Below are 8,766 nucleotides of genomic sequence, written 5' to 3' on the forward strand. Positions count from 1 at the left end.
CAGTTTTTAAATGGAACAGCAGACACCGTTTTAAGGCTTACCTATGGCACAGGCTAGATCGTACAGCCAATAGTTGCTCAATTACCATAACGCCATGTCCATGCTTAACATTCCAAACTACCTATAAAACTTCAGTTTTATAGCAAACATTTTAATCAGGCCTTGCAATCTGTATTATTTAGTGACCCCAAATCATATCAAACGGTGCTTTGAGTAAAACCTGGCCAAGTCAAAGTCCACTTGAAAAGCAAAATACAGGCACGCACCACAGCCAGCCGGAGAGCCAGCCCCGTGGGAGAAACTCAGTCCTGTTGGAGTTTCTGGAGACTCTGAAACAAAAAAGCTGTCAGCATTCTTTGTGCATGGGGATTCCCGAAATTCGCATTACATTACATGCTTAAGTGTTCAGCTTGGAAACTAAATTGGTTATCCTTTATGAGAGGTAATCGTTGAATGTAGCAGTGCACCACGTTAACCCCATTTGTCCAGACCACTGTCCTGGGCAGGTAAAGTGATTATAAATCTTGGCAATACTCTGTACATCTGGGGGGCTAAAGTAGAGTAACATCCTCTTTCTGCACTACAGACTCCTTGTAAAACAGGCTATATATAGCAATAAATCTGTTTATTTTTGTTATGGTTCTTCCATCACTCTCTGACTGCTTCTGTTTTCTCTTTGAAAGCACTTGATTGTACCATTCTCTGTCTGTTTTCAGCATCATAAAATGAAATTCACTTCATTGATCAGAAGATGACCTCTATCCAGTGCCTTTTAGATTAGAGATAACAGCAGGCTGCTGTCTAACTGAGAAATAATTTCTTCAGCTCCTTCAGCTCCTCTTTATTATGATTGCTTCCTAACATATCACTTAAAAACTGGAACAGAAATCAAATGAGAATATCTTTTCCCAGTGTTTGTATTTTGACTTACCAACAAACACACACACACACTGCAGCACATGTTGCTTGAGAGTAATTCATTTTTTTCTGTGGAAGATGAAGAAAATATTTAGCTGTAGATAGATGAGCTGAAGAAATGGGTAAAAATGGATAGACATAAAACCTACTTTTTGCCTTAAAGACTTTATGCTTTAAAACAGGAAAAATGGTAGATGTACATTCATGTGAAATTTAAACTGTGCATATTCAGGAACAGGTTTTTAAATATCAGCATTAAAGATCATGTTAGAATATATTATCACATTCTGCACTGTAGCATGTGTTACATATATTTAACAAGGAAAGCACGAAAGACTAATCGTACACTATGAATAATGCCATGTTTTTACAGTGAGATTTGCAAAGCGTTATCCCAGACAGTCACTTCTGCTGGGGGCAGGAGAAGGGAGACGCTCCTCCGCCACGGGACGGTCCCACTTCAAAGGTGTCTGGCATACAGTGATATTTATCTGAAAATAGGCAGAAATGCCTGTGTTATTTCAGCTGTTTCAGGCCTATTGCTGAGCTGCAGGAGACGTTTCAGCTGGCAGCAAATGCCGTACTCTGGTCCCAGTGCCCTGGGCTCTACTGCCTTGGCTAAGCGGTGGGATTCCTGGAGGGCTTGTCAGCCCCAGGAAAGCCTCTCGGCTTCGGTCTTACCCTCCTGCACTTCACCACCTTGAAGAGTGCACTCTTTAGGAATAAAATGAACTTTTCTTTTTCTTTTCCCCCAACAAAACTTTGAGTGCCTCAGACACTGGAATGGGGTTTTGACAGCTGACCTTATTTTATCAAGTAATATATCACCAAAGTAACACAAATCTGATAGTGTATTACACTAGTACAGATAAAATGCTACACTAATACATCATCCAAGTAATGCTGGTTTTATGACCTGTTTGCCCTAATACGAGCTACTCAGCAGAAGACCCTTCTAGGCTACTAGGCTTTTCTTGCTTTATTTAAGGAGAGAGACCTTTCAAAAGATGGACAACAGAGAGAAAATGTATTTCTTTCTGGCTGTGGTGTGTACCACTCCTCCTTTCACGTGATGCAACAAAAGCTGTGACCGAAGCAGTCTATAAGGCTAATAAAAATCAAAGCTGCCTTCCTTGCTCTGCTCAAGGTGTTGTAGCCCAGTCTGCGGGTCCCCGGGGAGCCTGGCACAGAGAACGGGGACTTGGTGCATTTGGGATTCTCTGCGAGGGTGGAAAGGAGGCACTTGGCCTCTGCAGAGAGATGCCCTCAATGTCAGGCATCTATAGGCAGATTGCACTGCAAAAAATTTAGATTGAGGTTACAAAAGTGAGCATGGAAAGAAATACTAGTAGTAGTTCTACAAGGGGATGCGTTCAATGGGATAAAGGATTAGCTACAACAGAGCATGCCCATAGGGCACATCAGTTGTTTTTCAGTATTCTGCACCAGCAGATGAAGGACAGCCTTTAAAAATGTTGATAACATATCTAGCATAAACTTTTTGTACTTCATTGGCCAGTTGCAACTTCTAAACAAAATTTACCTTGCCCAGGCTTCAATACTCAGAGCACATTCCCAGGAGAAAAGAGCAGCTATTGCTCAAGGTCAGTCTCAACCACAGAGGTGTGGAATAAAGAAAGTCTGAGCATCCCCTGGCTGGGAAAATATCATCTAGGACTCATCTCTGTTTTGTCAGGAAGAAAATCCTTGGGACAGGGACTCTCCTCCACTCTGGGGTTGCACTGGGACTGAGGTTTTGCTGTAGCCTTGTTCCCTGACCGCACTGGAATAACACAAACATTAATTCAGAAAACTTGTTCTGCACAAAACTTTCTGCGTATTCTAACGTGTCACTAAATTTCCTTGAGTCCCCTTTTAAAAAAAAGAGATGAGATGTTTGGGTTAGTAACACCACTGTTCCCTTTAGGTGTGCAAAAGCCAAATTCCCTGATGGACAAAGTCGTTTTGAGATGGTTAATCCATAAGGCATGCAATGCATCGCAGTGCAGAGCCTGCCATTGTTTCAGACAATTTTATCTGATCTGTGATTTTCAAAACTACTGAAAGCACACAGATAGGTTGACAGATACATTTGCTGTGTAATATTGGCTCTGCAATGCTAATATTGGCTGTTGCCTGACATTTTCTATAACAACATTTATATAACCAAAGTTCCTGTAATTTCTAAGTTATCTGATGCACCACGAAATTTAAACCCAGCAATTCTATTTTCTTCACTTATCAACTTAAAGCTCGTGATGAATCAAGTAATATCAGAGAAGATAAATTATGCTGCTGTTTATTTACAGTTTACATCCCTGCAGTCGGTGTACCTTATGCAGGAATTGACCTTTGGAAGAACTATAGCAGCACATTATTTTTGCAGCAGTAACATTGATGGAAATTGATGATGCCTGAAAAACACACAATTATAGTGTCTTGATTAAAAATGGAGCACATTTCAATGAACTTTTCCCTTCTTCGCATGATTATGATACACAAGTACTAACATTAATGGTATTTTTTTATATAATGAACCATAAAATTACAGTTGGCAGTCAAGAGCACTCTAGCAGATAAGTAAGGCAATTTTCCTCATCATTTTTCCCTTTGTTGTCAATCTTGTTGCATAGCCCATTGCCTTTTCAATGAGCTGTAATGTGAATATTCAAGATCTTGCTTTTCCCCGGTGTATATATTCCAGTTGAAATAATTCAGTTTCATGCCACCCATTTTAATAGGTTTTATTAAGTAAACTTTTTTTAGGTTTTCCACTAGTACTAGAATTTGCCTGCACACTGACAAAAAGAATAATGGCATTTAAATTGTACAGGTTTCATGCAGATCAGCAAAAGTGCTTATTGAGCTTGCTGTGCAAACATGCTTAAAAGTTTGTTTTTGATTTTGCTCTAATACTGTCTTTCTCTCTGTATGGGAGGTTTTATGAAGTTTAGACATGTTTGAATTCTTACCCACGTAAGTATGACAATCCAATTAACTATAAGTTTAGACTGAACTGAGTTACAAGAAACATACATTATAGCTATTAGCTCTCATATTAAAGTGTTTTAGGAAGCATTTACTTCATGCTATTTCCGATTGCCTGGCAATTTACAACTCTTGATGTAAATTACATTTACTGTAGTATGAGAGAAGAGTAAAAAGTCGCATGGCCTCACCTGAGACTTACATGGAATAAAGTGGCGATAAAGATAAATACGTTATGTAGTTTGAAGAAAAGACGTGAAGTGCTCCTGAGTGGAATTGTCATTCTCACTTCCCACTACACGTAAACCAGCGGCTATCAGATAATCACAGCTTTCTCCTGCTCCAGCAGTAGCATGAAGTCTGGGCTCTACTGAAGACAAAAAGTTGGTGAGTGCGACCTCGCAGTGCTGGGTGAGAAGGGTCCTTCTCAAAACAAGTTTGAAAACGTTACTTTTCTGTCCCCTTAGCTGTGGGATTTGTTCAGAGTTTAGCAGTCAGGGAAGGAGATTATGTAAACAGGTCAGGCTTGATAAAGATTGACACTTTATCATCACCATAAGTGCAGAGTCAGGAGAAACTCATCTTCTGGACATGGCCAGACCTTGTGCCATCTGAAAGTCACCCTGATTTTAGGCTCTTGTAAACTGCCAACTGTTTCCTGATTCTCGTTCAAATCTCACCTGATCATCTTACTCGCCATCCTTTATTATTTGCAATTTGCCAAGGACAGAGGTTCTTTCTTCCTTATCTGAAGAGGTCAAGATATTAGTGGGTTTTTATATGGCATCTAGCAATTCTTAAGAATAGCAATAGCACAAACAGACAAAAACATGTTAACCCTTTGTAAATAAGAACCACAGTTACAAAAGGCTACCCTAAAGGTAACAAGCAGTAACTCCTTGTCACAGTTCGTTGCTCAGCCCCGCTGCCAGCACAAGATCCTGGCTCCGTTCTGAGAGTTATTCCTGGCTTCACACTTATTCATACTATTCAAACCAAATTTTACGATCTTATAGTTCTACTTTTTCCCCACAGACTATGAAGCAAATAATACTAGTCACTGCCACTCAAGAAAAGCAAAATCAACAACTGTAACTTGGATATTGGGTAACACTACTGAAATCCCCACAGTCGTGGAATAGTTGTAGATCATTTCATGATATTTGCCTGCAGAAGTCTAGGAATTTGCAAGAATGTGCAGGCCAAGAGTGTTATTAAAAGAATTTTTAAAATTCAAGTGTTTCACCAAAGGCAGATTGTTTTATTTTTGTAACTTTTAGTCAGTGAAGATAAGTTATAAGTGCGTCTTGTTACATTTTGTCAGATCAGTGTACACTAAGAGTTGAAATACCGTAAAGGTAAATAATCTAGGAAACAGTAGGCCAAGTTAAAGGAGGTGACCCTGATCTATCACCATATGAAACACAATGCTTATCCTAGGGAGGGGGGGGAGCCTCCTAAGACCTCCTACAAGGTTGATTTAAGTTTACTGCAATACTCAATCAAATTTAGGTCTACATTCTGTGGAATTTAAACATATTAAATTCTCATTGACTTCAACAGGAGTGTTATTCAGTTAAAGCCTGCATTACTTCAACTATTTTATTGAGCTCTACTTGAATAACCACACATAAGCCCACTAGCTTGCAAAGATCTCTACAAAAACAGGACAAAAAAAAAAAGAAAGAATCAACTTAACCAAAAAATTCTAAAGAACTGAAAAGAAAAATAATCTGTAAACTGAAAATGAGACATCAGGATTTAACTTCATAGATCTGAGTCTTACGTACCGCAGTTTCAGTGAAGCAGCTGTGATTTACCCATTAAAACCAGAGCATCTGGCAGCCGAGCAGCTGCACGTGGGTTCAGCGATGAGAGAAGGGTGCCACAGACCTCCCTCTCCTCCGAGAGCTCCTCTTCAGCCAGGAGCTGAGCCGACACCACCGATAAATATCCCTGACGGGATGAGGTTTGCCTCGTTTCTCCCACCACTTGCACTCAGCACCTTTGTTTTCAAGTTCCCTCGGCAGCTGCTCCCCAAATGCTTTGGGTTTGCGCAATCTACCCGAGACTTCTTTTCAAGCAGTAGTATTTTTAAAGGTTTGTGAGTTACGTTGACTTAGGAAAATGAACTGGTCTGGGAGAGCACTGTCCCTAACTGTGAGTAGTGTGGACTTTGTTTGTTGGTTTCTGCAATAGTGCTTTTTTCCCCATGGGTTCCTACCTGTGAGGAAACTGGAGAAGCTGCTTTTAGTGAGAGTCACACCGTACTCCTTTAAAAGAGACAACTGCTGTGAGAATTCCCTGGTGGTATTAATTCCCATTAGGACCAAAGATGAGGTCTAACATTTGAACATGCAAAGCCTGCAAGAAATTGTTGTAAAGAAGTGAGGCCAGCTTCCTGGTGAAAAGAAGCTGATGAGACCATGCTGGCTGCCTCTCCAGGTGGCTTTGAAACAGCAGTTAGTTTTATCCAGTTTAAAGTGAACATGGGATCAGCTTCCAGCACTCATGGAAATACTTACATGCTTGTATTAGCTGCAAACGTGCAAGACTGGTTCCTCAGATTTCAGCTCCAACAACTGCAATCCTTTCCTAAATGAAGCTTAACTATAAAGTTGACCAAAACCAATTTTTAGAAGAAACCACCAGTATATCCAACACAGACTACTTCTGATCACTAAGTAGCAAGAACTCGCTGCTCATTTCAATGGCCTATATTTCAAGCGTGTTGTGTAAAAGCTGTTATTAAGCCAGACCAAGTCTATAAAATAAATCAGAGTTAAGACAAATAGCAATTAAATTTTGTTATGGGCTCTGAATGATGAGATATGTGTTTCTGATAGAGAATACAAGTTGGTGAAAAGGGATCCAATGTGAAAAAGAAGCCATTGTATGGTGGCTTTTGATACGTGTCCGTGTAACTTTCACATAAACAATGGTGGCTAATCTTGGCTTAGAGAGCTCAGAAAAAGATCTACAGCTGAGAAATGAAGAGTGTCAGGTTTGCAATGAGCTAATGTGGCAGAAGGTCAAGGTTGACAAATCAGCACCAGCCTAATGCCTCGAATATGTCCACTGCAGCGCTAGCCTACAAAAGATAAATGAAGAAACTGTCAGCCAGCTCTAGTCTAAACAATGGAACAATTTAAAGTGGAGGGAATCATAATCTGAAGCAATTTGTTCCATACTGTACCATCATGATAAGGAAAATCTCAATTTTTCTCTGTCAAATTGGGGTCTAAACAGGAGTTTCAACCAAAAATCTTTCATCAGAATAAAAGTCACATTTCAAGTTATCCTTAAGGATAAGAGCCAGGTTTTAACCTCAGTGGTACGGCAGATACGAGAAAATAATTTTGGCTTGGTTGTGTAGCGGTAAATAAAATGCTGCCAGTTGTACTGCCCATTTGGAGGTAGACAAGAACAGGTAGTTGAAATATGCATTCATGAGGCATGGTGCTTAGCAGCATGTCAGAAGAACGTTCTGAAAAACAAATTAATGCACATCCCCTGATGAGGTAAATTGCATTTGCAATTTATTTCTAGAAGGAGGAGATGGCCAGTTAACTCATAAGGGATTGCTCCAAATCAGAGTACTGTCCTCTTTTGGCCTCCAGGGTAAGAGGCATGGAAAGGAGCATGCAAAAATCACTACTTCTCACAGATTTACTAATGTTGGGTCTTCTCTTCTGTCAAAGACATCTCAGGGGTCTTCACCATGAGCTACACTAGTAGAATGGCAGAGGGAAGACCCTGCAAAAAGAAATCTGAATAAATAGGTTGTAATGTGTGTGTTCCACTACATAAAAAGAGTGAAGTAACAGTTAGTATGTGATAAACCCACAAAGTGGAAGAAATTGGAACTTAAAATTCTCACTGATCCACTCTGTATCTTCACACTGCAGTTATAGATTTTTATTTCTGCTCTTTCATGAATCTCTGATCTTATGATTTTTCTCTCCCATTTTCCAGATTTTAATGGGTCTATCAAGACATTTGTATAGCACTGAAAAGAAGGTTATGCAAAGTCTGAAGTAAATTCAAATTGATTTTGAGTACAAGGCACTTTAACTTAATATGCATCTCCCTCTACTCAAAATGGCTCGTTACTACCGCCTCACACTTCCAATCTCACATTGGTTATATTTAAATAAAACAGGTTCCTATTATCCTGTGTGGTTAATAATTCAAGGCCCAATCCTGTTCCTGTTAATGTCAATGGGAGCTATTTGCTATTGACTGCAAAGGGAAGAGGTATGAATGTGATATCTGTATCATCAGATTCACTCCATTAGATGGCTGTAGGTTTCCAAAAATCCAAATATTTCAGGGAGCTGATAGTTTGCAGAGAACTTACTACTCAATGTCCAAGAATACACCCTATAATTATGATTTTATGGACATAGTTTTCTCAAACAGAATTATTCCTCATACGATACTTAGTCCTGGTGACGCCGAAAAGACAATCTGTTGTATACATTGGAGACGTGAATATTGCATCAGTGGCGATGTTCATATGCGATGTTCCCATTGCTTCTTTTGGAGATCCGTCTCAGCTCTTATCCTTCCGCTACTCTAATACCAGTCTGGAACGTACTGTTTGCTGCCGGCTGGATTCCCTTGGATGGCAGCTATGTCCCCGCAGGTACCGGTGGTTCGGCTCTTGAAGTCCTCCCAGTCTTTTACACCCAGCGGGGTTTTGCTGGGATCACTTTCCTTGGAGAAAGGGCTGTTCTGGACTCGTCTCTGCCGGTTCCCTGCCATCGTTTCATCAGCCAAAACGGCACCTCAAAGACAGGGTAACTGCAGTGGCAGAGACTGAAGCACTTGCATTCTCCACTGCTTTTTCCTACTTCC

This window comes from Buteo buteo, chromosome 21, assembly GCF_964188355.1.
Source record: "Buteo buteo chromosome 21, bButBut1.hap1.1, whole genome shotgun sequence".
Lineage (NCBI taxonomy): Eukaryota > Metazoa > Chordata > Aves > Accipitriformes > Accipitridae > Buteo > Buteo buteo.